The following is a 23267-nucleotide window of genomic DNA, read 5'->3' as shown; positions in this document are numbered from 1 at the left end:
TATGACTTGTGTAATCTGCTGTACTGCCATCTGAAAAAATATAGTCAATTAAATATGTTTATTGCTTGAAGGATAAAATGTCAAAATCTCATTACTACACACCATAAGGAGAATGAAAATCTTTATATAACAACTAGTACCTGGACAACACTGAATAATTCAGTTATGGAATCAATTAAACAAAAACCAACAGACAAACTACGTTCTTATTACAAAATTTATGAAAACAATCTACAGTTGGAAATCGAATCACCAAAATACGATTGTAAAACTGCAAATATTTATGATATAAATACATTTGACATGTGATAAGAAATAAGAATTTTGATAAGCCATAAAAGATAGAAAAAATCAGTTAAATGGTTTGTTTAATTAGAAAGTAAAATTAGTGTTTCTTAAGAATACAATTGTACAATAACTTAAAATTGCTCATTTTTAATATGAAATAGACATGAATTTGTATTATTCGTTAAAAGATTGTTTTATAGTGTATTTAAATCATCGGTTTAAATGAAAAATGTGATTGTTTATAATGGTAGAATTCAATCATTACTTAATCAATTGGTCAATGTTCTAAACATAAACTTAATAAAAGAGTGTTTTATAAATAACTTAAAATATTAATTTGATAAAACGGTCACCTTTTTTATATATATTGTAGTAACAATAAAAATTATATTATGGATCGGGCAATTTTTAAAAATGAAAATAACGAGCTTAAGGTGTTTACAAATTTTTATTCACATTTCTAACAAATCTAAATTGTTTCACAACTATTAATTTAGTATCAACTACATTCAATAACCATTCCACGTACATTGCATAAAACATTTATTTTATTATCAGCATGTTGTAGTACATTTATTTCATAGTATGTTGATATTTTCCCACGTAGAAGAATTGTTAATTCATGTCTCAGCATGCATTGAGTGAACTGCTGTACTGCCATCTGAAAACATTTTGTCAGTTATATGCATATAATAGTTGGAAAATAACTGGACAATGCAGTGTTTTATAAACAGTTAAAAAAATTAATTTGTAATATGCGTCAAATTTATCATATAAAACCACGTTTTATAGTGTTTATGAAGTAACAGATTAATTGATAAATATGAAAGTTAATAATGGCAAATTAGACTCATTTTCTCAATCTAAAGGTCAGTGTTTAATAACACTTACTTTTTAATACACTACAATTCATTGACTATCAGTTACATTCGATAACCATTCCACGTACATTACATAAAACCTTTATAAAATCAGCATGTTCTAGTTCGTTTTCAAAGTAGGATGTTAATGATTTCCAACGTGTTAGATATGCAAATTCATGTCGCAGTATGACTTGTGTAATCTGCTGTACTGCCATCTGAAAAAATGTAGTCAGTTAAATGCATATAATAGTTGGAAAATAACTGGAGAATTAAGTGTTTTATAACCAGTTAAAAATATCATATAAAACCACGTTTTATAGTGTTTATGAAGTAACAGATTAATTGATAAATATGAAAGTTAATAATGGCAAATTAGACTCATTTTCTTAATCTAAAGGTCAGTGTTTAATGACACTTACTTTTTAATACACTACAATTGATTGACTATCAGTTACATTCGATAACCATTCCACGTACATTACATAAAACCTTTATAAAATCAGCATGTTCTAGTTCGTTTTCAAAGTAGGACTTTAATGTTTTCCAAAGTGTTAGATATGTAAATTCATGTCGCAGTATGACTTGTGTAATCTGCTGTACTGCCATCTGTAAAAATGTAGTCAGTTAAATGCATATAATAGTTGGAAAATAACTGGAGAATTAAGTGTTTTATAACCAGTTAAAAATATCATATAAAACCACGTTTTATAGTGTTTATGAAGTAACAGATTAATTGATAAATATGAAAGTTAATAATGGCAAATTAGACTCATTTTCTTAATCTAAAGGTCAGGGTTTAATGAAACTTACTTTTTATTACACTACAATTGATTGACTATCAGTTACATTCGATAACCATTCCACTTACATTACATAAAACCTTTATATAATCAGCATGTTCTAGTTCGTTTTCAAAGTAGGATGTTAATGATTTCCAACGTGTTAGATATGCAAATTCATGTCGCAGTATGACTTGTGTAATCTGCTGTACTGCCATCTGAAAAAATGTAGTCAGTTAAATGCATATAATAGTTGGAAAATAACTGGAGAATTAAGTGTTTTATAACCAGTTAAAAATATCATATAAAACCACGTTTTATAGTGTTTATGAAGTAACAGATTAATTGATAAATATGAAAGTTAATAATGGCAAATTAGACTCATTTTCTTAATCTAAAGGTCAGTGTTTAATGACACTTACTTTTTAATACACTACAATTGATTGACTATCAGTTACATTCGATAACCATTCCATGTACTTTACATAAAACCTTTATATAATCAGCATGTTCTAGTTCGTTTTCAACGTAGGACTTTAATGTTTTCCAAAGTGTTAGATATGTAAATTCATGTCGCAGTATGACTTGTGTAATCTGCTGTACTGCCATCTGAAAAAATATAGTCAATTAAATATGTTTATTGCTTGAAGGATAAAATGTCAAAATCTCATTACTACACACCATAAGGAGAATGAAAATCTTTATATAACAACTAGTACCTGGACAACACTGAATAATTCAGTTATGGAATCAATTAAACAAAAACCAACAGACAAACTACGTTCTTATTACAAAATTTATGAAAACAATTTACAGTTGGAAATCGAATCACCAAAATACGATTGTAAAACTGCAAATAGATATGATATAAATACATTTGACATGTGATAAGAAATAAGAATTTTGATAAGCCATAAAAGATAGAAAAAATCATTTAAATGGTTTGTTTAATTATAAAGTAAAATTAGTGTTTCTTAAGAATACAATTGTACAATAACTTAAAATTGCTCATTTTAATATGAAAATAGACATGAATTTGTATTATTCGTTAAAAGATTGTTTTATAGTGTATTTAAATCATCGGTTTAAATGAAAAATGTGATTGTTTATAATGGTAGAATTCAATCATTACTTAATCAATTGGTCAATGTTCTAAACATAAACTTAATAAAAGAGTGTTTTATAAATAACTTAAAATATTAATTTGATAAAAACGGTCACCTTTTTTATATATATTGTAGTAACAATAAAAATTATATTATGGATCGGGCAATTTTAAAAATGAAAATAACGAGCTTAAGGTGTTTACAAATTTTTATTCACATTTCTAACAAATCTAAATTGTTTCACAACTATTAATTTAGTATCAACTACATTCAATAACCATTCCACGTACATTGCATAAAACATTTATTTTATTATCAGCATGTTGTAGTACATTTATTTCATAGTAATGTTGATATTTTCCCACGTAGAAGAATTGTTAATTATCATGTCTCAGCATGCATTGAGTGAACTGCTGTACTGCCATCTGAAAACATTTTGTCAGTTATATGCATATAATAGTTGGAAAATAACTGGACAATGCAGTGTTTTATAAACAGTTAAAAAAAATTAATTTGTAATATGCGTCAAATTTATCATATAAAACCACGTTTTATAGTGTTTATGAAGTAACAGATTAATTGATAAATATGAAAGTTAATAATGGCAAATTAGACTCATTTTCTCAATCTAAAGGTCAGTGTTTAATAACACTTACTTTTTAATACACTACAATTGATTGACTATCAGTTACATTCGATAACCATTCCACTTACATTACATAAAACCTTTATATAATCAGCATGTTCTAGTTCGTTTTCAAAGTAGGATGTTAATGATTTCCAACGTGTTAGATATGCAAATTCATGTCGCAGTATGACTTGTGTAATCTGCTGTACTGCCATCTGAAAAAATGTAGTCAGTTAAATGCCTATAATTGTTGGAAAATAACTGGAGAATTAAGTGTTTTATAACCAGTTAAAAATATCATATAAAACCACTTTTTATAGTGTTTATGAAGTAACAGATTAATTGATAAATATGAAAGTTAATAATGGCAAATTAGACTCATTTTCTTAATCTAAAGGTCAGTGTTTAATGACACTTACTTTTTAATACACTACAATTGATTGACTATCAGTTACATTCGATAACCATTCCACGTACATTACATAAAACCTTTATAAAATCAGCATGTTCTAGTTCGTTTTCAAAGTAGGACTTTAATGTTTTCCAAAGTGTTAGATATGTAAATTCATGTCGCAGTATGACTTGTGTAATCTGCTGTACTGCCATCTGTAAAAATATAGTCAATTAAATATGTTTATTGCTTGAAGGATAAAATGTCAAAATCTCATTACTACACACCATAAGGAGAATGAAAATCTTTATATAACAACTAGTACCTGGACAACACTGAATAATTCAGTTATGGAATCAATTAAACAAAAACCAACAGACAAACTACGTTCTTATTACAAAATTTATGAAAACAATTTACAGTTGGAAATCGAATCACCAAAATACGATTGTAAAACTGCAAATAGATATGATATAAATACATTTGACATGTGATAAGAAATAAGAATTTTGATAAGCCATAAAAGATAGAAAAAATCAGTTAAATGGTTTGTTTAATTAGAAAGTAAAATTAGTGTTTCTTAAGAATACAATTGTACAATAACTTAAAATTGCTCATTTTTAATATGAAATAGACATGAATTTGTATTATTTGTTAAAAGATTGTTTTATAGTGTATTTAAATCATCGGTTTAAATGAAAAATGTGATTGTTTATAATGGTAGAATTCAATCATTACTTAATCAATTGGTCAATGTTCTAAACATAAACTTAATAAAAGAGTGTTTTATACATAACTTAAAATATTAATTTGATAAAACGGTCACCTTTTTTATATATATTGTAGTAACAATAAAAATTATATTATGGATCGGGCAATTTTTAAAAATTAAAATAACGAGCTTAAGGCGAAAACCTTTATATAATCAGCATGTTCTAGTTCGTTTTCAAAGTAGGATGTTAATGATTTCCAACGTGTTAGATATGCAAATTCATGTCGCAGTATGACTTGTGTAATCTGCCGTACTGCCATCTGAAAAAATGTAGTCAGTTAAATGCATATAATAGTTTGAAAATAACTGGAGAATTAAGTGTTTTATAACCAGTTAAAAATGTCATATAAAACCACGTTTTATAGTGTTTATGAAGTAACAGATTAATTGATAAATATGAAAGTTAATAATGGCAAATTAGACTCATTTTCTCAATCTAAAGGTCAGTGTTTAATGACACTTACTTTTTAATACATTACAATTGATTGACTATCAGTTACATTTGATAACCATTCTACGTACATTACATAAAACCTTTATAAAATCAGCATGTTCTCGTTCGTTTTCAAAGTAGGATGTTAATGATTTCCAACGTGTTAGATATACAAATTCATGTCGCAGTATGAATTGTGTAATCTGCTGTACTGCCATCTGAAAAAATATAGTCAGTTAAAAGCATATTAAATATGTTTATTGGTTGAAGGATATAAACTTAGTTTATATGGTCTAAGGTGGAATCCATAGACCTTTTACTATAAGGTCTATGCTTAAAATAAACAATAAATTTAACATTATTATTGGCCACCAAATTCAAAAATTTTTAATATTATAATATTATTAGATATAAGTACAATTTTAAAATTGAGTATGATATAATGAAATAAATTTCCAATAATATTGTGTACTTAGTATATTTAGTAGGCAGTGGTATATAGATTATGAATCTTAATATTGACACATAGTAAAGTATGACAAAAGTCAAAAAGTAATAATATAGTAATTTTAAGTTTTAAAATATCAAACATTTTACTTGCAAAGTATGTTGCTATGAAATAAAATATGTTAATAATAAATGTATTATTTAATCAAGTTCTATTTCTTATAATTATTTGATAAGTTGGAATGAAAATTAACATAAACAAAACAAAATAAACATGTGACAACTTTGTTGGTATTAATATAGTATAGTTTTAAACTTTTAAAAGGAACCTATGATAATATGATAATAATTTAACATAAATACCTTTTTAAATAAATATTGTAATATTATAAAATATATGGCATATATAAAAATAAATATGATTTTTTTTCAACAGTTTTACTCCTTGTTTGTCAAATTAAAACAGTTTGCTTTTATATCAAATTAATTCAATAAGTACGCCTATATATTTAATTTCGAAATGTATGTATCAAAAAAAAACGTTTTGTTTGTAAACATTTAATGATATTGAGTGGTATTAAGTGAGAATTTATTATTAACTATAATAATTGTTATTTGTTAACGATAGTTAATGAAAAATATCAATAGTTTTGTTTTTATTTATTAACACGACGTTGAGAAAACAGGAAAAAGTTTTTGCCTCTCAGCTCGTACGTAATTACCCCACTTTTCCCTATACTATAGGATATATTATTATAGCGTATTTATATGTCACGTGTAAAAACTTTAGTTGATTGGTAAATATCAATATTAGTAAATGTGCAATAATTTACAAAAATAAATTACCCAATAAGCAAAGTTTTAGTAAAAATAACTGGTATAATATATGTGTTTGGTTGTAAATTTGTTTTTAAAAATTAATATTATAAAATTTTTATTTATTTTATTTTTTTGACATTATCTTATCGTATTTTTTAATGTTAAATTAATTAAACGTTTTTCTTGCTGTTTTTATTACCTTCTTTAAATGTTTTTTTGACCTTTAAATTTACTACAACTGAGACCTATTTACAGGTTTATCTAGTAAATGGTCATTAATAATGACTTAGGTCGATTACAAACTACAATGACATATTACCGACATTTTGTAACCTGTATATAATTAAATACACATATACATACGGAACACGGCACGGAGTAGACAACTGGTGCAGTTACCAGTATTACTGAATATTTATGCTTATACAGCTAAAAAAAAATTTAATCAGTTGAATTTACATACACAAATGGTATATAAAATCTGTATAGGATTACCTATTATATAGTACTGCTGTTTATAGTTTTAACTAAAATGTATATTATGCATATACAATATCGGTAGTTCAATTAATATATGAGTTTTTAAAACGTTTCTATTTTTACTTCATTAAGTCATTTTAATATTTTTGTTTAAGACTATTTTTATCGTTATTGCATTTTATTCGACAAAATAATTTAAAGAATAATATAGTAAATAATAATATTTTTTTTAAATTTTAATGTTAAAATGTTTCCAAAAACATGATTATTTACCTAGAGAAACAGTGTTTATTGATAAACAAATATTCGACTTCTATATTATAATAATATAATTAAAAAAAAACTTAATGTGTGGTGGCGGAAACAGCATTGGTATCCGCCAATGATAATTATTTAAAATATTTTATAAGCGCAAAAAATTTGTATTAAGTGCTTACCGTTTGCCGACGTTTTTGGCTCGGATTATGTGTTTTAACGCATTGACGGAAATGTTCAGAAAATACTCTCAACCGAAATCTTTTAACTTTTTCTTGGGTTTTTGGCGGCGATCCATTTCTGAATGACAAAATCTCTGTTTATCAAAAATCACTTTTAGTACGCGTATATATTATATTATATACGTATAGCTAAATATAATATTATGATTACAACCATACGCATGTAAATTACTCAAATTAAGTTATAAAACTGTATCATAGACTCTCCGGGAACTCTCAAAAGACAAATAATTATATTATGAGCCGTTGTTAGTTCCCGGTTGGGTGACCGCCTGGAAATTTTAGCAACACACACGCTATATCGTTGAGATAAAAATGGCATTTAGCTAAAATCTCTTCTGACATAAATAAAAATTGACAATGAATTATTGTTAAATGTAGTCATCATTTGTATTTAATACTATTTAGACAATTTCTCATTTGATTAAAGTATTTATTTTTTTCCCCTGTGAGTATTTCGATAAATAATTTAAATGCATTTAAAATATTTCAAATACTTACGCAGTAGTATAATGCGTTTTGGTCCCGTTACACTGCCTGTAAATACCTGGAATATTACTGCAAAGATGGCGTCGTCCGTCGTCAAAAAGGTTTTTGAAGTGTACAACTCTATGGTGCATGTCTATCGTGAACGCATTTACGTTAACGTTTTATTTCGGACTCTTGTCCGACGATGATATGTTTGTTTCACTGTATTATTTATATGTCAAACTAGAAATACGTGAATTTAAATTGCATTACAATATTATTCCGAATACGCATGTCGCATATCGTATGATGGCATATACTAAGTGTAATATAAGTATACTTTTGTATAATTTACACGTGGTAAACTTTCGTACATTATATAAAAACAGTATTATACCTAATCATCATACAATATGTGACACGGGTAATACCGAAATAATACCGTTTTTATACAATGTACGAAAGGTTTGTCGCGCACAAATTATAGGTTTATCATTCTTCAAGTAAATAATGGATTAAAGTAAACGCTTCACAAAACATTTATTTTTCTAGGATAAATAATACACTTTTGTTAAAATTTTCACTTTACACACTAAATTTTTTTGGAGCTTAAAGACTTTGATAAATTCAATACTTTTTGTATTTTATAAAAGATAGGAGAGGATATAATTTGTGTTGAACAACTGCAGCGGAATGCACTGTGATTAATTATAACAGTAGCTGCCAAACATTTAATGTAGGTATACTATGGTAAATATATTTTTATTTATTTATATTGTTTCTATAACAATTTTCCAATTGGTATTACTTTATAAACAAATGATTATTCGTATCTACATTTCTTATATTAAGAATCAATATTTTAAGATATTATCTAAAATTTAACAAATTTTACGTCTATAAAAAAATGAAAGTCACACGGAAGAGTAGAGGCAGAGAAAATATTATAGAAATAGGATGGTAATCTCAACTTCTTGAACATACATTTACATTATGTTATATTACATTGTTTATTATGTTTATGTATATATAAAAAAAAAATAATACTATTTTTACTAATTATTTTTATAGGCATGGCGAAATGAACAATTTTTTATGGCATGTTGCTCCAAAAGGCTTATTAAAAGTCAAAAATTGTTCTGTTTTGGCACGCTATTATTTAAAAATGCAAAAGGCCAAATTACGAATGATAACTGAAAAATTAGATATAATTGCGGTAAATTATAAATATTGATAAAGTTATGACCGTTTATATTATATACACACATAACATCAACATATAAATAAATTTATTTATTTACACGTGTTAAGTATACATTTTTGTAGTCACTACAAGAAATTGAATCTCTAAGATTGGTCGTTAAAAACAAACTGCAAACGTACGAAGTAAATGATTCTCTCCAAACCCACCCCGTTATTGTCATTAGACTATAGGGTTAGAGAGATTATTGGAATTAAACAACAAAAAGGTAAGACAACATTTGTCTTATTGTGTTACCTGTTATTTCCAAATTCTCACAAAAATAAAAATTTCAAAATAGTATAAAAACCTTATCTGCATCCATATATGAAAAGACTTGAAAGACTTGCGTTAGATAATCTTATGCCAGAAGTTGAACGATGGGGTATAATATTCAGGAAAGTGAAATTCGGAGAATGTTTTGTTGTCGGTTATTACCACCATGGTAGACTTTTAAAACGAAAAATAAAAGAACATAAGAAAGAAACTGGACTATACTTGCGACGATCAAACTTCCAAGTCAAATTAAAATACGAAAACGCAGACGCAATGACCAAGATTCCAGTAAGCTTCTTGTTGAATTAATAATAACTTTAATATATAATTTGTATAAAATATGATCGAACGTGAACATAATACGTTTCATTAAGATAAACCTGAATTTTAACTTTTAAATTCTTATGTATATTGATAGACCCTAGATGATATTTTAAAATATCTAGATTCTCTTTTTTTCTAATACTTATGGATACTTTTAGACTTGGATGTAAAATATGTTATTATAAATTTATAACTTATTTAAGTAATATCTATAATATTTATAATAATATCTACGTACATTAATTTTATGAATTATATGTTCAATGTTCATATACATTATGTTTTTGCTTATGATATCAGAAATAATTTGGCAGTATCTCCAGATAAAAATCTATACTTACTTACTACTTTTCGTCCTCCAGTTCATATAAACCAATATTCGATGAATCAAACCCATACAATTTTTTTTTCAAAAATGTTTAGTCAGTAGTTTTCTTGTAAACATTATAATGACATACGGTCTTTTTAAAATTAAGTGTTAAAAACGATTTTTTTTTTATATTGTCATATGATGATGACAGAATTATGTGTTTATTTACCTATTTATGATATGTATTAATCCACATCATTTTATTAACAGCTACAGGACTTCAAAACCCTCTTCGAAACAGGCAATAAACTTATTAAAGAACGCGTTTGCTGGCATTACTAGCCCTCGGGATCGAAACGAATACACATCCGGATATAATAAATTCTACATAATGTTTTATTTTCTTGGTCAAGAATACAAGGTGATTCTTTTATTATAAAACACTCATTATTTCAAAAAGTATTCATGTTTTTGAAAACATTTTTCTACATAGTTTCAAGTTGTTAAAAAAAACAACGTTTTTATTATAAAATTATATTTTTTTTAAGTATTTTACTTTTTTGAATGACAGCATAGACTTTTAATTTCATATTCCAAAGCAGAATAATTTTCTGAGTATTTTGATACAAAAAACCGAATTAAGGGTGAGTAGTTTATGATTTTACGTATTTAAAGTTTAGACAAGTGGAGTAGTGTACAAACATTTTGTGGGGTAACCTCGTACCACTCAACTCCGCGCATCTAAACTTTAAATACTTATAACTCATAAACTACTCGCTCTAAATTCGATTTTTATGTATCAAAATACTCAGAAAATTATTCTGATTTGGAATATAAAATTAAAACTCTATGCTGTCATTCAAAAAAGTAAAAAACTTAAAAAAAATATAAGGATAATAAATATTTAAAAATATAATTTTATAATAAAAACGTTGTTTTTTTTTTATAACTTGAAACTATGTAGAAAACTGTTTTCAAAAACATGAATACTTTTTGAAATAATGAATGTTTTATAATAAAAGAATCACTCTGTATATCATCTGCAGATCACAATGTAATTTTAAAATCAATATTAAACAAACTTTACCGATACATACCTGATGATTTTTTTTGTTTATTCTGTACACAAGACGATTTAAAACTTGAGTATACTATATATTTATACGAGTACATATTAAATCAAAGTCTGTGCGTCCACTTGGAGTTGAAATTTTTTTCAGCCCACTATATGTAGGTACTCGTAATTGCAGTTAAGGATTGCAAAAATGCTGATAATATACCCGTTGGAAGTCTATCCATCCACTAATGGGTGAGAAGGAGGGCGTAGAGGGGTGATGAACTTTACGGACGTAGTGATACCATTTATCCATTCATATTGCCATGCAAATTTTATGTTTGCATATATACATACCTATACTGTAGTTACAGAGACAAACAAATAACGGTTTAGAAACTATTGATTTGGAAATAATTTGCAATTAATTTTCCTATACTGAAACAATAACAAATTCAATATCATAATATTATGTTACAATATATTATGGTTTTCATTTAAAAAACGGGCATAAGTCTAGTTTAGCGGCCACTCGAATTTTTCGATTTTATTTTTCGGAAACCTATATATTTTAACGAGTCTTAAACGATGGTGTAAAAATAAATTTGCGGAAACCATTAGTTTTGAAGTTATAGACTTACGAAGTTCAGGATTTTCGGTTTTTTACTCAGGCGCGTGACGGGATATTTTCGATTTGCGGAGCAGAGCGACTGCACCGAGGAGCAAAACGTGTAATCACTGCACATACTATACAACATAACTTACCCTGTGACCTACTCGAGGTTGTGTTGCATAGCAAGTCGAGGGATATTTTTTTGTTTTTTTTTTACATTGAAAACCATACAAGGATACGGGTTACACTGTCAAAAAGTAAAACCAATTTTTATGTTTTATATTTTATTTTAAAACTAAAAAAAAATTGTTTCAGATTCGTCTCCAGACTCTACCTCAGAGCCGGTTCCAGATTCCCACTCTGCAGACTCAATAGAAGTGACGTCTCTAACTCCATCGATAGGGTCGTATACTACGGAACATAACCCGAAAAACTCTGCTATAGGGTAAACATTTTTTAACCGACACGATTTTAAAAACATGTACTTTGCCAAGTACCCTGCGTAGAAACGTTTTTTACGACATTATTGGCTCATGGATGCTTTAGCATGACGCCAGTAAAAATTTCGTGTGGCCATTAAACTAGATTAAACTAGTGTATAATTTCAAAACTAATGATTTCCGCAAATTTATTTTTACACTATCGTTTTAAACTCGTTGAAATACAAAGATTTCCCCAAAAAATTCATTATATAAAAGCGGTAAAAATGTAAAAAAAAATAGTGTCATGCGTATGAGTAAAAAACCGAAAATCGTGAACTTCGTAAGTCTATAACTTCAAAACTAATGGTTTCCGCAAATTTATTTTTACACCATCGTTTAAGAATCGTTAAAATACATAGGTTTCCGAAAAAAAAATCGAAAACTTCGAGTGGTCGCTAAACTAGACTTGTTCCAAAAAACGATATATTAGTTCATTACGATCGGATCTGGAAGTAATTATATGTATAGAATATTCTTACAGCCATTAAACACCTAGGTGAATGCATCGACATTTATTTTCTGATTTAGTACTAATGTATAATATGCATTATCTGACTAATGCGAGTTACTTACCTATATTATAATAATACCTCGCAGATCGATTTGAGTGATTATTAGTCCAATGTATAGTATAGGCATAATACAAAACATTAGGTACAATCGATTATAGCAATATGTGTAGTTCACCTAAGTCGTTTACAGTTATTAGTTTTAGTAGGTATAAAAAACCAACGTTTTTTACAATTATTGTCGATCAAATAAATGTTTTCTCGGTCAAAAACCTTAAAAATGAACTATAAGAGTTATAAATGTTTATTATAGTTATTTAAAAATATTAAAAATACTTATAGAAGAACACAATTCTTTTTATTAGTGTTTTAAGACCACATATTCACATTTTGATCAAATTAGTCAAAATCATATGTGTTCGCGCCAAGCAAATGTCTTATCGCGGGACGTTAAACTGCGCGCTGACGACACCGTCCTTAGATCATATGCTGTATATGATCTAAGACACCGTCTTAATTACCGTTTTTCCTCCCCATCCTCCACTCCATCCTTATTATCATATAACTGTTATAATATTATTGTTATTTATTCTCTTTGTATATATATTATTCTCTGTCGAACAATTATTGGTCGATCTTTGCCGCATAAGTTTATTATCATTTTTCACTGTTTTTCATATCACTTGTTAATTATTATTATTATTGTTATTATTCAGCGGCCAACGCCCTTTTTTTCATATTATAATATGTATCTTTTTTTGTATACGGTCGCTCTCATAGCACCTCCTTTTTTTTGTTGTGTCAATAACACGGAAACAACTTCGTTACACATTATTATTCTTATTATTATTGTTACCATTTTTGTAGTGTCTCGACGTCATTGTGACGTGAACACAAACTCGTACACCCATTTATCATTATATTTAATATTTAATCTTATATTAAATAAAACAACGTCGTCTGCAACAGTTGAGTGAGTTTTTTATTTGTTTCTCAATATTCTTCTGGTCACAAATGTGTGACTGAAAGCCGGGCATTAACTATTCACCAACTCACTCAATCGTCCTGCGACACCGTAGATTTTGGGTCTACAGACTGGGAGCTAACTATTATTCACCCGTCGTCTATGGTCGCTGTATGTTCCGCGTATGTCCGCCAGCACCCAGTGTGGGTTGTGTGAGAGGCCGCCCCGGTCGTCCAGTCGTACTATTCATCAGCCAACCAGTCACCAGCCCGCCAGCACCTGCCTTAGTTTTAAGTTGTCCCCTATTGGTAGTTCCCCCCTGTGGTTATTGCACCAGACCGGATCGACCACAGGGCCCTTCGGCCCCATTAAATAACTTGTATCATCCTATTTCCCTTGTATTATATATATATCTCTTCCCGTCCTCCGTGTCATCGTCGTGCGCAGAAAATTGCCTACTTGCAATTTATAAGGCGTAAAATATATTTGGTTGCCTACTTGCCACTTAGTCGGCGTTTTTTTTAAATTTAGACGGCCGTTTTTTGGCACGTCTCATTGTTCTCGTGCATTACCGAGTGGTCCTTCGGGAGTCCATAGTGTTGGGCGCATACAATATGAAAATTTGCAAATTATTCAGTAGGTGATAATATTTATAAAATTAACCGCGAATCTATGAATAAATAATATAATGATAATAATAATAATAATAATACGATCATAATAACTGTTTATTTAGTCAATGGTAAAAAATAAATAACGTGGAATCACAGATACTGCCAACGGCCGGTTTCAATTGTGTTAGGTATACATAATAAAAAAAATATTATTGTTTATTTTGTTATTTAACGCCAGCAACATTCCCAAAAATGGAAAATAAACACAAGCATATAGAATTTAATAATACTAAAATTGATTCTATAAAAAAAAAAACGGATGTTACTATAAATACGTAAGTACTAAGTATTCATCATCGTTTTTATTGTTCCATTATTACATTTTTGCAGCTTATACTTTTATAATCAGAAATCTTACTTCATAGTCCGGATTTTATATAATTCCTATCGAATAGATATCGTAACTTTACAAGTCGACCCAAGAATAAAATGCGTAATAATTAAATATACCGATAATACCTTAATTTTTTCAACATACGATCAGTGGCGTAACCAGGATTTGTTTTCTAGGGATGAAAGTGCTTAAATTATCAAAATAATCAAAAATAAATAATTATTGATAATTTATGATTTATAACATGAATATCTTTGGACTATTATTAGATTTTCACCAATCGTATTACAAAATCTGTTTATTAGATAATAATAATAAAATTACAAGTTGTATGGATGGATCACAGTCAAATAGTCAATAGAATATTTGCAGAACGTGTGAATTGTCTTTCCTTTTTTCTGAGGTCAAATACATCAAGCACAGTGTCACATTATACATAATGTCATATCCTTTTTATAATAACAAATACTATGGTAACTGGTTTAATCATATCACCTGCCTGAATAATTGGTTTATCACTGGAATAAAGTTTGTCATCAGGCATTCAGTTGGGCAATTTTTAATTGTTTTTAGATATATCTTTATTTTAATGCGGTTATTTTTCATTCAATGCTTACTAAGTAATTTAATTTCTTTTAACATACAAAAAATAACCCATCCAAGTGAATGTGTAGTTAATATATCATTATAAACTATTGTTACAAAAGCGATGAATTAACTAATGTTAATTCTGACAATAAACACAACTGGTAGAACATGCAATATGTTTTAGTTTTAAATTAGTATACTATAGTTATTATACTCTAAAATCTCAATAAGTAATAGAAAACAATTACTTTATATCAATTTTATATTCATTAACTTTATTTAAATAACCTCATTGATTGTTGAAAAAACCTTAGCCCATGTAAAAAAAAATATTTGTTTCACTCTGCCCACCTCCCCCCCCCATTCCTTGGAATAAAACTCTAGTGCCGTGTTTGATCCTGCCTTCTTGTTGAGACATACTGTTGATATTTCTATTAAGTTCACCTTAAAAAACAGTTTTAATTTTTTTACACAATGCTAGTTGTAATGATATGTTCACATATCATAATTGTATATTTTATTAAATAAATAACGGTAAAGTTATTACCTATTTAAGTTAGTATACCTAAATGAAATTAATAATTGTTTATGCATTATTGCATGATAAAAAAAAAAAAAAAATAACATAATTTAAATTAAGATAAGTTAATATAATACCTGTTTATGAATTCTATTCCTACATTATATGTAAGTTCGAATCATAGTATCATAGAACCTTAAATTTTGCATAAAAAAAAAACATTATCCATTAACATTATATTCAAACTTTTAAACTTTAAACTTTTTTCTCTAACATATCAATTAATGTATGACGTGTGATACACGCTGACGATCAGGAGGAAGGTAATAAAGTAAATTTAAATAATATTAATTTTACATCTGGTAGGTAACTATATTCTCCAGCACTTGTAAGTGTAGGGAAAAGGTTTTCCACAGATTCGACATTTATTCAAGGCTTGTGTCCCTTGTATTTGTAATTTTAGATTTATTATACACGCACACGTTAGGTTTCATATAACCACAATTAATACACAAAACTATTTATAACAATTATTTTTTATTTGTTTTATTTTTGTGTTATTACATAGCATACTTAATTTTTTTCCAACCCAAAATTAAAATATAGAATAGTCTTTATATAGTATTTCCTTATTAATTAAATTGGAAAAATATAAAAATTTTAACTTTAAACAATTCACGGAAAATATTTTTCGACATGAAAACATATTAGACTGAAATTGTGAAATTTAATAAAATTAAAAACAAAATAAATTAACGTACTTCTTAAAATAAAAAATTAATTTGTTAATTTCACGTTAATTAGAAAAGAAATTTAGTTAGTTAACAGTTAAGTTAATGAAAATCCAAACGTAACTAGTCAAGTTAAAAAGTTAAAATTAAATTAATTTTTAGGTATATTTTCTTCTGATTTTGAGGGCTAGTCTTGCCAAGTACTTGCTACAGCTCTTTTTATGAATACACACACATTTTATGCATAATATAATTGTATACATAGTACCTTCTTATTACAACTTATTGAGATTAATCGAGAAAGTAGCTGTTACACATTACTATAATGTAAGATTTTTAACATTTGTATTTTTTTTTACAGTTTCCAGTGTTTTAAAGCCGTGCAGTGACGAGTGTTTACCAAAGCCTAACAGTTACTTGTGTTTTCAAGAGACATTCAGCCAATATACATTTTTAATTTTTGTGTACATTAATAGTACCTCGAAATTGTGTTTCTGTTTAAGACATTTTTATTTTATTTTTTTTATAGAATATAAAGTTTATTGTTTATTAAGTGTTGTATTATTATTATTATTTTTTAGTTAAATATTTAAGTATATATACATTTTTTTTAAGTTTAGTAGTTTAGTTTCAAGTAAGTATTTTTTTTTTTTTTACAGGTAAAATTTTGTGTAACTATAGTTTAGTAAAAACACTTAAAAGTCGAAATTTAGGTTCAAGACTTTATTGCCTATAGGCTATAGTTACTTTTTTGCATATTTAATTAATTAAGGATTATTTTCCATGGAAATCGTTGAATTAGTAGCTTTGGTTGATGTTATTGACTGGAGATCTCTCGAAGATGGTCAATGGTTAACCGCAATAGAACATTATTTTTAAAAAAACCACGACAAAATAAACCAATTTATTATAAATAAATATGGATTTTTTATAATTTAAAACAATTAAAGAGAATCAAATTAATACTTGGATTTTTTTTCACTTGATTTTTTAGTGTCATCAGTGCATTCAGAATTTGGTGATACGACAAAATATGTAGATGGTGGTATTGATGTATCTAAATTAAAAATCAATGTATAAATATTTATGAACATTATTTTTTTTATATTAGATTAATTTAGAATTTCTATTATAAAATAAATTATTACATGAACTATCATTATGTTCTGTTAATGATTTTTCAGCTACACTCATATGCATATTACTTTCAATCCATGGCACTACTCCTATTGGTGATATTTGTAAAGAAGTATTAGGCTAACAGTATGGTAACTGAATGCCTCTAAGAGAATAAAAAATAATGTTATTTAAATATTTGTCATTTCTTTTTTGACTTTATTAAATGTATGATTTGATTACATGAGCTATTAAAAATACTGGGAACAGAATTGTGATTTAGTGTTTTTCTTCCTTTAATACTAGTAAATGAAATACTATAATCATTTTCAGCAAAATGATTAGCACACACCACTGCTGATTTGGTAAGTTTGAACCATGGGTTATATAAATTGATAAATTCTACCCATTTAACACCAAGTTCACCAGTTGGTATTCTAAATAAAATAAAACAGACAATGGTTTGTGTATATAAATGAAGTGAAGGTGCATGAAAAAAAACAACTTACTTGTGCAGCATTATGTCTTGGCCAGCTTTTGTGGGACAGCCTTTAATGCAACATACATTCACCATTTTAAAATAAATTATTATAAAAAAAAAATTTAAAAACACTAAATCGGTAACGATAGAACTACAGGTATAATATAATAAATTAACGAACTACAAGTATACATTTTAAATAATTAATTAAAAATTAATAATTAATTATCTTGTCTTTAAATTAAAATTGCAATTTAGCATAATTTAGTTTTGTTATAATGGTTACACTGTTTTTCCCAGCTTGTAGCTCTATCTCATTTGCTCAATGTTGGCTGACGTTTTCTCTCTCTACGCGCAGTCCATTAGTTTATAGGTCTATGATTTAACCGAGGTTCCACAAACCATGGTTACTAACTTATTTTCGTTATAGATACCATCATAATGTTTACACGTCACGATGACGTGGCAATTTCACGATGACGTGTGTCACTTTGACGATGACTTGGCATTTTCACGAGGGAAGCTTCAAGCTATCACTATTATAGTCATCATCATCATAGTGACTTAGTCTTTAATTTTTCATATTTTTTATTCTATATTTCTATGATCATAGTCAGTGTCGCGTGTTGTCGATCATTGTTGAGATCATAACAAACTATTAAGATATTCCTAATTGTTGGCGATTTCGCGTTATGAGCAATAAGTGAGGTAACCGTCCTCGGTTATTTGAGTAGTCGGAGGGGCTGACTACTCTCGTCGTCTGAGGACGGTTTCCTCGTTGCTTAAAACACGAAATCGCCAATAGTTCCGCGATATATAAATATCTTTGATGTTTTACTGTTGTCTATTTGATAATTTATTTATTTATCGTGAATGTGTGCAATTAATTTATAAACATGAAACGTATGTATAAATCTGGGATCGCAAAAAAAGCAGAAACAAATACTAAAAGCAATATTAGCTATCAAATCATCACCATATCAAAATGTTTTCCTGAAACAAGTGGGACGTTTTATGATTGCTGAAAATAGCTCGAAAAGTAAGTTTTAATTTTAAATAATAATATGTTGATTAAGACTTTTTGGGTTTTATTTTGGATATTGTGTATGCAATATGCGTTGAATTAGAATTTCTTGTTTTCTTAGGCTAAAATATAGAATGTATGACTGTCATTTAAATAATAAAAATAGAATTTTGCAAATTCACAGTCTTTTAGATATGAATTTAAAGGATGATTCAGTGCAATCAATAATTTGTCATCTCAGAATGAAAAGATTCTAACATAATTTTTGTAATTGTTCTGGGAAATGTTATTCAATTAGAAATAGAATAACTTTTTTCATTTTAAATATAATACACAATTTGTAAAATACTCTTCACACTCTATCTACTAATTAACATCTTAAATTTATTAGATTTTACATGAAAACAGGATTTCCTGGAGTTTGTGGGTGCATAGATTGCACTCATATTGCTATTGAAGCTCCATCGGGAAATCTAGGTGCAGCAAATAATTATCCTGAACATATTTATGTAAATAGAAAAAAATATCATTCAATAAATACGCAAGTAGTAAGACACTTAAATAACATACATATATTATACAATGTGTCCCAGGGGGAAGTGACCCTTATAATAATATACTTTTTCAATTTAATAAAGTTAATTTTTACATTTATGGTTTAATTGTAAACATATTCAATACTATTGGTTGATAGTACAATAGAATAGTTTTAAAAATTAAATTATGTTCATAACTTTAAGTTCATTAAAAATATATATTTAAATTGTTTATTTAAAAAACTTAATAAATAAAAATGTTTGATAGGCCACCCCCATTTTTCGTATCATTTTTAATGTACTTCCCTATGATGTTAGCCGGTCACTTTCCCTAAAGTATATTGTATTTTACAATTTAAATAAATATTGTGATCCAACTATAATATAATTGCTAATCAAAAACAGATTTGTGATGCCAATTTAAAAATATTAAGTGTGAATACACTGTATCCTAGTAGTACACATGACAGCCACATTTGAAACAAATGCAATGTACTACCAATAGTTTAGGAATTAAGCAGACACAATCAATGTTTCTATCTTTTGGGTATTAATTAATTGTAAAATATAATAAATCTTGTAAAATTTATATTTTGAGATAATCGGTAAATGAAGAAGGACAACTAAATAATTCCAAACAAATGCGGGATAGGAGTTTAATAGAAAGGTGCAAGGATTATTAAAGATGAGATTTAGGTATTTAAGTAATAATTTGTTTATATGCCTGCATATATATAAATATCATACTTTATCTATATTATATTATAATTTAATTTAAAGTGCTTATTGAAACACAGAGTGCTCTATTATGCACCTGAAAAAGCTACAGCAATAATAAATGCATGTGTGGTACTGCACACTATGTGTATAACCATTGATTATATATTTTAATATTTAAAATCAATGATAATATTTAGAAAATAAAAATATTTATAAAATCCCTATAATAAATTTCATCTATTTTTCAGTAAAAGGTCTAAACATCTGATTTATATAGGTAATACTTTTAAAAATATTTTACGTAAATAGGTAGCTAAGTTTTGAAAACTGTCACTTTTTTGTAACATTTAATCAATATATCACTATGATAGATATAATAATGTAAGTTAATAAAAATAGTATTGGAAAAACATTTTTTTTATAAGCCATTTTTATAGTCTTATATGATTTTTAATGCTGATTTAACTTGTTTGTGTTATTCTCAGGTTCGTCCAAGTCGAGTTTAATGGGATTACCAACATTCGACTCCGACGATTGTATCCAGACGCGCGAGGTTTGGTATACGAAATAGATAAATAGTTGAAACTAGTATGGTAAACTACGAATTAGCCGAAAGAAACAATAACTTGAAGAAACTATTGGATTTTCTAAAAGAAGATGAGTGGTTGGACCGACCGTGCACAGTAGTCGCCAACATACAGACACCATTGGTCCGCCGGATCGATCACAATGGTTTTTGCATATTTTTTGACATACATAGACGATGATCGGCAGTCCCTTTACGATTATTACCACTATCAATCCAACTACGACCATCATTTCTACTACTATTATTCCAACTATAGTCAATCCAACTACAACAAGACCATGATGGGTACGTTGCTGATAAAGAAATTAATAAAGAAATTAACCACCACAATCATCATTATCGGCCAGTTCATCACTACCACTACCACCTAACCTAACCTATCACTTCAACCTCGTAAGTTATACCTACTGCAGAACAAGAACTGCCACCAATCGCCGTTAGTATACCGATAAACTACAGACGATTTTGAGGGTCCACTGGATTATAACCATACCATTTGGCTTAGAACTCACAGTTTGGCGTTATACAATGTTCCTGTTTCAATTAAGCAGATCAAGCGTTTATCAGGGCGGCAAAACCTGCGACTAAAATTATCAAACTGCTGCCAAAATCAATTAAAAAAATTCGTAGCTGTAAGCTAGAATGGACCCAATTGTGTTCAAGCAATGGTTGTTATAACTATAGATAGTATAATAAATTTAATATATAATTATCTTACGTACAATTGGAAACCTCGGCCAACAGAAAATTCCACATTACACTAAAACTAGCATACAGCGCACCATTTAAGGACAAGTCCTGAATACAGACGATGAAAATGGAAGAGCAAAATGATGCCGATGATTCATTTGGAGATCATGGACAATAGCATTGTCCTATACCAGGGGGAAGAGATCCAGACATTTGTAGATAGAAGAACTAGTTATCTACCTTTCATGCGATGATGATTATAATGATGAAGATAACGACAACTTTCCAGCCATGAAACTTGTGTTGTATAAGTGAGGTACCTACATATATCTAAGTATCTTGAGTTGTTGTGCTATGCTTAACCCGTAATATAACATTATAGATAACACATGTTTTTTTTAGATAAAATAGTAAACTGCGGCAAATATTTATTTGTTGACTTTTTGTAATTGGAATTGGAATATGAACAACAATAGACTTGAATTCTTCGCCATGTGTTTATATTTTTAATTTTCTATACACATGGTTTAATTTTTTTTTTTATTATTATCGATTAAAAATATTTATGTATTAAATATTATAAATTATAATACTATATTATATTAATGATATGAAAATTTAATTCAAATTTCCTCTTTAACTCTTCTACTTATAGCAAAATTATAGGTTTACTTGAAAGTCGCTTTAATTTTGTATTGTATTTCAAACTTTAAATATTCACGACATACCGGTATAATTAATATTTTTTCTCAAATGATTTGATATAATATTTTTATTACAGTATTCTTATTTGATATCAATTTTAATGTATTAAAAAAAACTTAACGAGCACATTTAAGAAATATTTCAGATTTAATATTACTTTTTTAAACATTGAATATTGTTATTATAACGTAACAATTATAATATTTTAAATACGGAAATTGACATTTATGATTATTTGAGGATAATACCAATTAATATTATGAATCTTTTTTTTTGTTTTATGCTATTAAAAGAAATGTGAAATTAAATTTCAAGTTTTTTCAAATTTTTTAATATGGTATAAATATTTATTATTACATAATGATTAAATATTGTCACACTTATCATCTGAATCTATATCTCTGGACCTGCAGGAGTCTGGTACACATCCACAAGCTACAATTATGTGTCTTACCATACACTCCTATTTTCCACACTCATCATAGATACCTTAGTTGTATACTATAAACTAACAAAAATATAGAATGAAAAAATGACTGTTGTTGTACTGCCAATTCGAACAATAATAACTGTATGATTAATTTAATATTATGTTTTACTTTGCAGAAACAATGTCTGAATAGTATGAAGAGGAAATTCGCATAATTTACATCAAAACGGTAGCTCTCTGCTCTCTAACAATTGATAGAATCAAACATATATCAGAAGAAGACATTATAAGAGAACTGACAAAAAAAGTATTTTAATTTATGAATACTTATTATTTTACTAGTTGATGTGACTAAACTATTTTTATTTTGTATTATTGTCAATTAT

General features: G+C 27.5%; 1 long non-coding RNA gene across 1 annotated transcript in view; it reads left to right on the top strand.

The window, feature by feature from the left end:
- LOC132927882 (uncharacterized) overlaps nucleotides 1-12262 on the top strand; it is a 172593-nt gene extending 160331 nt beyond the window's left edge. The window contains exon 3 of the long non-coding RNA XR_009661878.1: nucleotides 12104-12262. This is a non-coding gene — a long non-coding RNA (uncharacterized LOC132927882). The remainder of the gene's footprint in view (nucleotides 1-12103) is intronic.
- The last annotated feature ends 11005 nt before the right edge of the window (nucleotides 12263-23267 follow it).

Source organism: Rhopalosiphum padi, chromosome 3 (assembly GCF_020882245.1).
Source record: "Rhopalosiphum padi isolate XX-2018 chromosome 3, ASM2088224v1, whole genome shotgun sequence".
In the NCBI taxonomy this organism is placed as follows: Eukaryota; Metazoa; Arthropoda; class Insecta; order Hemiptera; family Aphididae; genus Rhopalosiphum; species Rhopalosiphum padi.
The sequence above is the reverse complement of the archived record's forward strand: the minus strand, read 5'-3'. Positions and strand labels throughout refer to the sequence as shown.